Genomic DNA, 6,000 nt, shown 5'->3' on the forward strand with positions numbered 1-6,000 from the left:
ATGTGTTTTGCTTGGAGCGTCAATTTATTTTGTTAGTATTTGCTTTCTGTTATTTAGAATAATGTTTTGCATCTTTATTTTCAATAAAAAAATGTCAAGGATAGCCTTTACCATGCTTATTTTGCAAGTATACATGTTGCTGTTCCAAAACAGAAAGTTTACCGCTGTTGCAAAACTTCCCTAGAAAAGTCAGAGAGTGATATAATGTTGAATCTTTTTGCATAATGAGCTCTGATAAATCTTCTACAGCGTCATATTTTTCTTATAATTTTTGGAGTTAGGGAAGTATGATGAATCTTGCATTCTTTACAGACTATACTGTTTTGGCAGATTGCTGTTATGTTTGCATTGTTTGCATATGTTTGCTTGTTTAACGATTCTACTTGAGGATAGGAGTATTAAATATGTAGAGACATTTAGTATTCAATGTTGAATAGTAATCTTAGTAATGTTTTACAATAGAGAATGATAAGGTTATTGCATTGTTTTATACTAACTTATCTCACAAGTTCTTGTTGAGTTTTGTGTGGATGAAGTCTTTGAAATTTAGGAAATCGGGATTTAAAAGGAATGAAGGAGACACAAAAGCTCAAGCTTGGGGATGCCCCGGTAGGCATTCCACCTTTCTTCTTCAACAATTATCGGTTAGCACCGGTTGAACCTAAGTTTTTGCTTCTTCACATGAGTTGTGCTATCCTTGCAAGGTCATTTAGTTTTGTTTTGCTTGCTGCTTGAATAAAATACCAAGATCTGAAATTCTTAAATGACAGAGAGTCTTCACATAGTTACATAATTATTTAACTACTCATTGATCTTCACTTATATCTTGTTGGAGTAGTTTGTCATTTACTCTTGTGCTTCACTTATATCCTATGAGTAAATAGTTGAATGAGTTGAATATCATAAATCTGAAATTATATATGATTCATATGCTTATGCCATGGGGAGTAATGACTTCACATATAAGAAGTAGAGGTTGTAAATTTAATGGAGGTTAGCAAGCATTGTATTGGTCATTTGAATAATTCATGAAAGAATATTGAAGGAAGAGAGATTTCACATATAAATATACTATCATGGACATCTTTTATAATTGTGAGCACTCATTAAGTATGACATGCTAAAGAGTTGATGTTGGACAAGGAAGACAACGTAATGGGCTATGTTTTCTCACATCTCAGTTAAAGTATATTGTCATGGATCATTCCAACATGTTGAGCTTGCCTTTCCCCCTCATGCTAGCCAAAATTCCTTGCACCAAGTAGAGATACTACTTGTGCTTCTAAATATCCTTAAACCCAATTTTTGCCATGAGAGTCCACCATACCTACCTATGGATTGAGTAAGATCCTTCAAGTAAGTTGTCATTGGTGCATGCAATAAAAATTGATCTCTAAATATGTATGACTTATTAGTATGAAGAAAATAAGCTTTATACGATCTTGTTATGGAAGCAATAAAAGCGACGGACTTTATAATAAAGGTCCATATACAAGTGGCAATATAAAGTGACGTTCTTTTGCACTAAGATTTTGTGCATCCAACCATAAAAGCGCATGACAACCTCTGCTTCCCTCTGCGAAGGGCCTATCTTTTACTTTATGTCTTTTACTTTATGCAAGAGTCAAGGTGATCTTCACCTTTCCCTTTTTTCATTTTATCCTTTAGCAAGCACCTCGTGTTGGAAAGATCCTGATATATATATATCCAATTGGATGTAAGTTAGCATGAACTATTATTGTTGACATCACCCAAAGGTGAATATGTGGGGAGGCGAAATTATAAGCCCCTATCTTTCTCAGTGTCCGATTAAAACTCCATAACCATAAGTATTGCGTAAGTGTTAGCAATTGTAGAAGACTATATAATAGTTGAGCATGTGGAGTTTGCTAAATCAAAGCTCTAACATAGAACATTCTTGAAAATAAGATAAATTGCAATTGTTTGATGACTAAGAATGAAGTTTGCTAGTTTTCGAGAAAGTTTATGGTCTATGCTTTAACATGTGAATAGCTTGTTACTTGATCATGAAAAGTTTTATGAGATGAGCTACTATTATGACATATAAACATATGCTAGGAAAGGTGATTGAAATTATCATTGATCAAACTTATGCACCTGCTAGCATTCACACTTCATAAATTCTTTCTTTTATCATTTACCTACTCGAGGACGAGCAGGAATTAAGCTTGGGGATGCTGATACGTATCCAACGTATCTATAATTTATGAAGCATTCATGCTATTATATTATCTGTTTTGAATGATTATGGGCTTTATTATACACTTCTATATTATTTTTGGGACTAACCTATTAACCGGAGGCCCAGCCCATATTGATGTTTTCTTGCCTATTTCAGTGTTTCGAAGAAAAGGAATATCAAACGAAGTCCAAACGGAATGAAACCTTCGGGAAACTTATTTTTGGAACAGAAGCAATCCATGGAACTAGGAGTGCAAGCCAGGGAAGCTTCAAGGAGGCCACGAGGGTGGGGGCGCCCCCCCCCTACTGGGCACGCCCCCCTGTCTCGTGGGCCCCTCAAGCGTCCCCCGTCTGACTTCTTTCACTTATATATCTCCATATACCCTAAAACCACCGAAGAAGGAAGATAGATCGGGAGTTCCGCCGCCGCAAGCCTCTGTAGCCACCAAAAACCAATCGGGACCCTGTTCCGGCACCCTATCGGAGGGGGATCTTTCATCGGTGGCCATCTTCATCATCACGGCGCTCTCCATGACGAGGAGGGAGTAGTTCACCCTCGGGGCTGAGGGTATGTACCAGTAGCTATGTGTTTGATCTCTCTCTCTCTCGTGTTCTTGATTTGGCACGATCTTGATGTATCGCGAGCTTTGCTATTATAGTTGGATCTTATGATGTTTCTCCCCCTCTACTCTCTTGTAATGGATTGAGTTTTCCCTTTGAAGTTATCTTATTGGATTGAGACTTTTAGGATTTGAGAACACTTGATGTATGTCTTGTCGTGCTTATCTGTGGCGACAATGGGATATTCACGTGATCCACTTGATGTATGTTTTGGTGATCAACTTGCGGGTTCCTCCCATGAACCTATGCAGAGGGGTTGGCACACGTTTTCGTCTTGACTCTCTGGTAGAAACTTTGGGGCACACTTTGAAGTACTTTGTGTTGGTTGAATAGATGAATCTGAGATTGTGTGATGCATATCGTATAATCATGCCCACGGATACTTGAGGTGACAATGGAGTATCTAGGTGACATTAGGGTTTTGGTTGATTTGTGTCTTAAGGTGTTATTCTAGTATGAACTCTATGATAGATTGAACAGAAAGAATAGTTTCGTGTTATTTTACTACGGACTCTTGAATAGATAGATCAAAAAGGATAACTTTGAGGTGGTTTCGTACCGTACCATAATCTCTTCGTTTGTTCTCCGCTATTAGTGGCTTTGGAGTGACTCTTTTGCATGTTGAGGGATAGTTATATGATCCAATTATATTATTATTGTTGAGAGAACTTGCATTAGTGAAAGTATGAACCTTAGGCCTTGTTTTCTACCATTGCAATACCGTTTACGCTCACTTTTATCATTAGTTACCTTGCTGTTTTTATAATTTCAGATTACAAATACCTTTATCTACCATCCATATTGCACTTGTATCACCATCTCTTTGCCGAACTAGTGCACCTATACAATCTACCATTGTATTGGGTGTGTTGGAGACACAAGAGACTCTTTGTTATTTGGTTGCAGGGTTATTTGAGAGAGACCATCTTCATCCTACGCCTCCCACGGATTGATAAATCTTAGGTCATCCACTTGAGGGAAATTTTCTACTGTGCTACAAACTTCTGCACTTGGAGGCCCAACAACGTCTACAAGAAGAAGGTTGTGTAGTAGACATCACCCATCAGTCATCGTCGCCCACGAAGCAACTCTGGGTCATAACGGGCTGTAAAAATCAAACAGCTGGAACAACAGCGTTGACCAGACCAGGCCCGATCGAAGGGTCAAAACGACGCGAAATCGAGGGAGAGCTCGGGAGGGTGGGTCGCCCAGCATCCTTATATGTTAGAATTCCAAAGGTAGTACTTGTATTTCTGGACTAAAATGCATGACTGTCTTAACATTCAAAATGCCGGCCTCATTTATCCTGGCACTGTATCTGATCTTTGGATGCCCAACTCTAAGAACCGGATAACTCACCATGATTTGTTGTGGGGAATATTGCTTTACAGTGATGTTTTACTTGGCATACTTACTCTCCTAAAAGGGTGAACAACATAATGATTCTGCTTTGTCAACGATACTTTAGAATTTTCATGAAAAATGATACTTAAGATTGTCTTTCCCCCGATAAAGAACGTTTCATTGAATTGATATATCAAGGTGATACAACCACATCAGAAGAATGTCCGGTCTCTGCCTAGCATGATGCACACAGCCAACAAGTCCAACACAACCAAAAATAAACATCATTTTATAGCAAAATAAATCAATCTGGCCTATGGTATGGTAGATCCTATCCGAAGATTACACCCCCATTTATGGAGAGAGAAAATCTTCCTGGTCGTATGCTTCAGCCGTGTACTTAAGATTGATATATGATTGTGATCGTGCATGGGCAAGTAAGATAGACCCTCATATTTATATCATTCAAATTTTGGACAACAAACAAACAATTATATATATGGTCATTTACCCACGGATCCAACTGCTTATTATACAAAGTAATTTCATCGGACATTTTGTGCAATATAGATGATAGCGTGAAAATGTGATACTAAGGAGAGAATGGAAGACTTTGTTCATAAAGTCAAGGGTTCTTCGCAAACATAATGTGTCAATAAAAATTAGATTAATGGATAGCATTTTTGGAGACCTTGATTGATTCTTTTGGGGATCTCCGGTCCAGTGTACATCGAGTCATTGATAGTCGTTGTAGCAACATCTTTGACATCTTGGTCAAATTTGAGTAAGAGCATTTACACCTGGGAGTCACAAACCAGTCTGAAACGATCGGACGGACCGGGCACGACTTTTTGATTCAGACGGACGTCTAAAACGGGCCTCAAACTTCTAAGCTGACCAGCAACCCTCATATCCAGCCTAAAAATTGGGCGAATATGGGGTGGCCAGGGCATATTCGGGCGCGTCCGCCTGACAAGCACGGCCCACCACCGATCCCATGGTTGTCCCACAAAAAATCCCATCCTGCTCATCGCTTTGAAACCCTATCTCACTCGCACTCTCCTCTCCCGCTCCATCCTCTCCTCTCCCCGCTCTGATTCCGATCGAACCCGATGCAATGTCGAGCTCCGACAGCCGCTCCGCCTACGAGATGGATCTGGACTATGAGCTTGCCCTCTGCATCGCCTTGGAGCGGTCCAAGGTGGATACCGAGGGCAGCTTCGGATCTGCAACCTTGCCGCAGATGCAGCTTCCCCGCCAGCGCAACATGAACATCAACGTTGACCCCTCCCGGCCCATGCGCAGTTCCGACAGGCGGGGGGTGCTTGTGCCCGCCCCGCCAGCTCGGACGCACACACCGGAATCAGAAGCACGCGCCACCCTCCACGAGAGGCAGCAGGAAAGGGAGAGGAAGGAGGCAAACACTACTGGAATCAGCTTTTTGCCGTCCGCCATGGCAGATGGCAAAAGCATATATCCCGGACGGCAAACACCTTTGACATCTGCCAGCAGACGGCAAAATGTCCGTCTGAACAGGTGCCAGCAAAGGCATTCTTTGCCGTCCGCTTCCTAGAAACGGACGGCAAAGGATTGTGTCGTCCGCCATCTGAGGCCAGCAGACGGCAAAGACAACGGACGGCAGTGGGGTGGCTCAGAGCCGTTAGGAGGTTAACGGCGCTCTTTGTCGTCCGCCGGCGGACGGCACTGAGTCGAAGCTCTTTGTCGTCTGCTGACGGATGGCAAAGAGCTCAGTTAGGCCAGCACTGAGAAGCTGCCACGTGGCCAGCTATGCCGTCCGCCAGCTGACGGCATATATCCCGGTCGGGGTCGGGG

The sequence above is a fragment of the Triticum dicoccoides genome, chromosome 3B (genome assembly GCF_002162155.2).
Source record: "Triticum dicoccoides isolate Atlit2015 ecotype Zavitan chromosome 3B, WEW_v2.0, whole genome shotgun sequence".
Classification (NCBI taxonomy): domain Eukaryota; kingdom Viridiplantae; phylum Streptophyta; class Magnoliopsida; order Poales; family Poaceae; genus Triticum; species Triticum dicoccoides.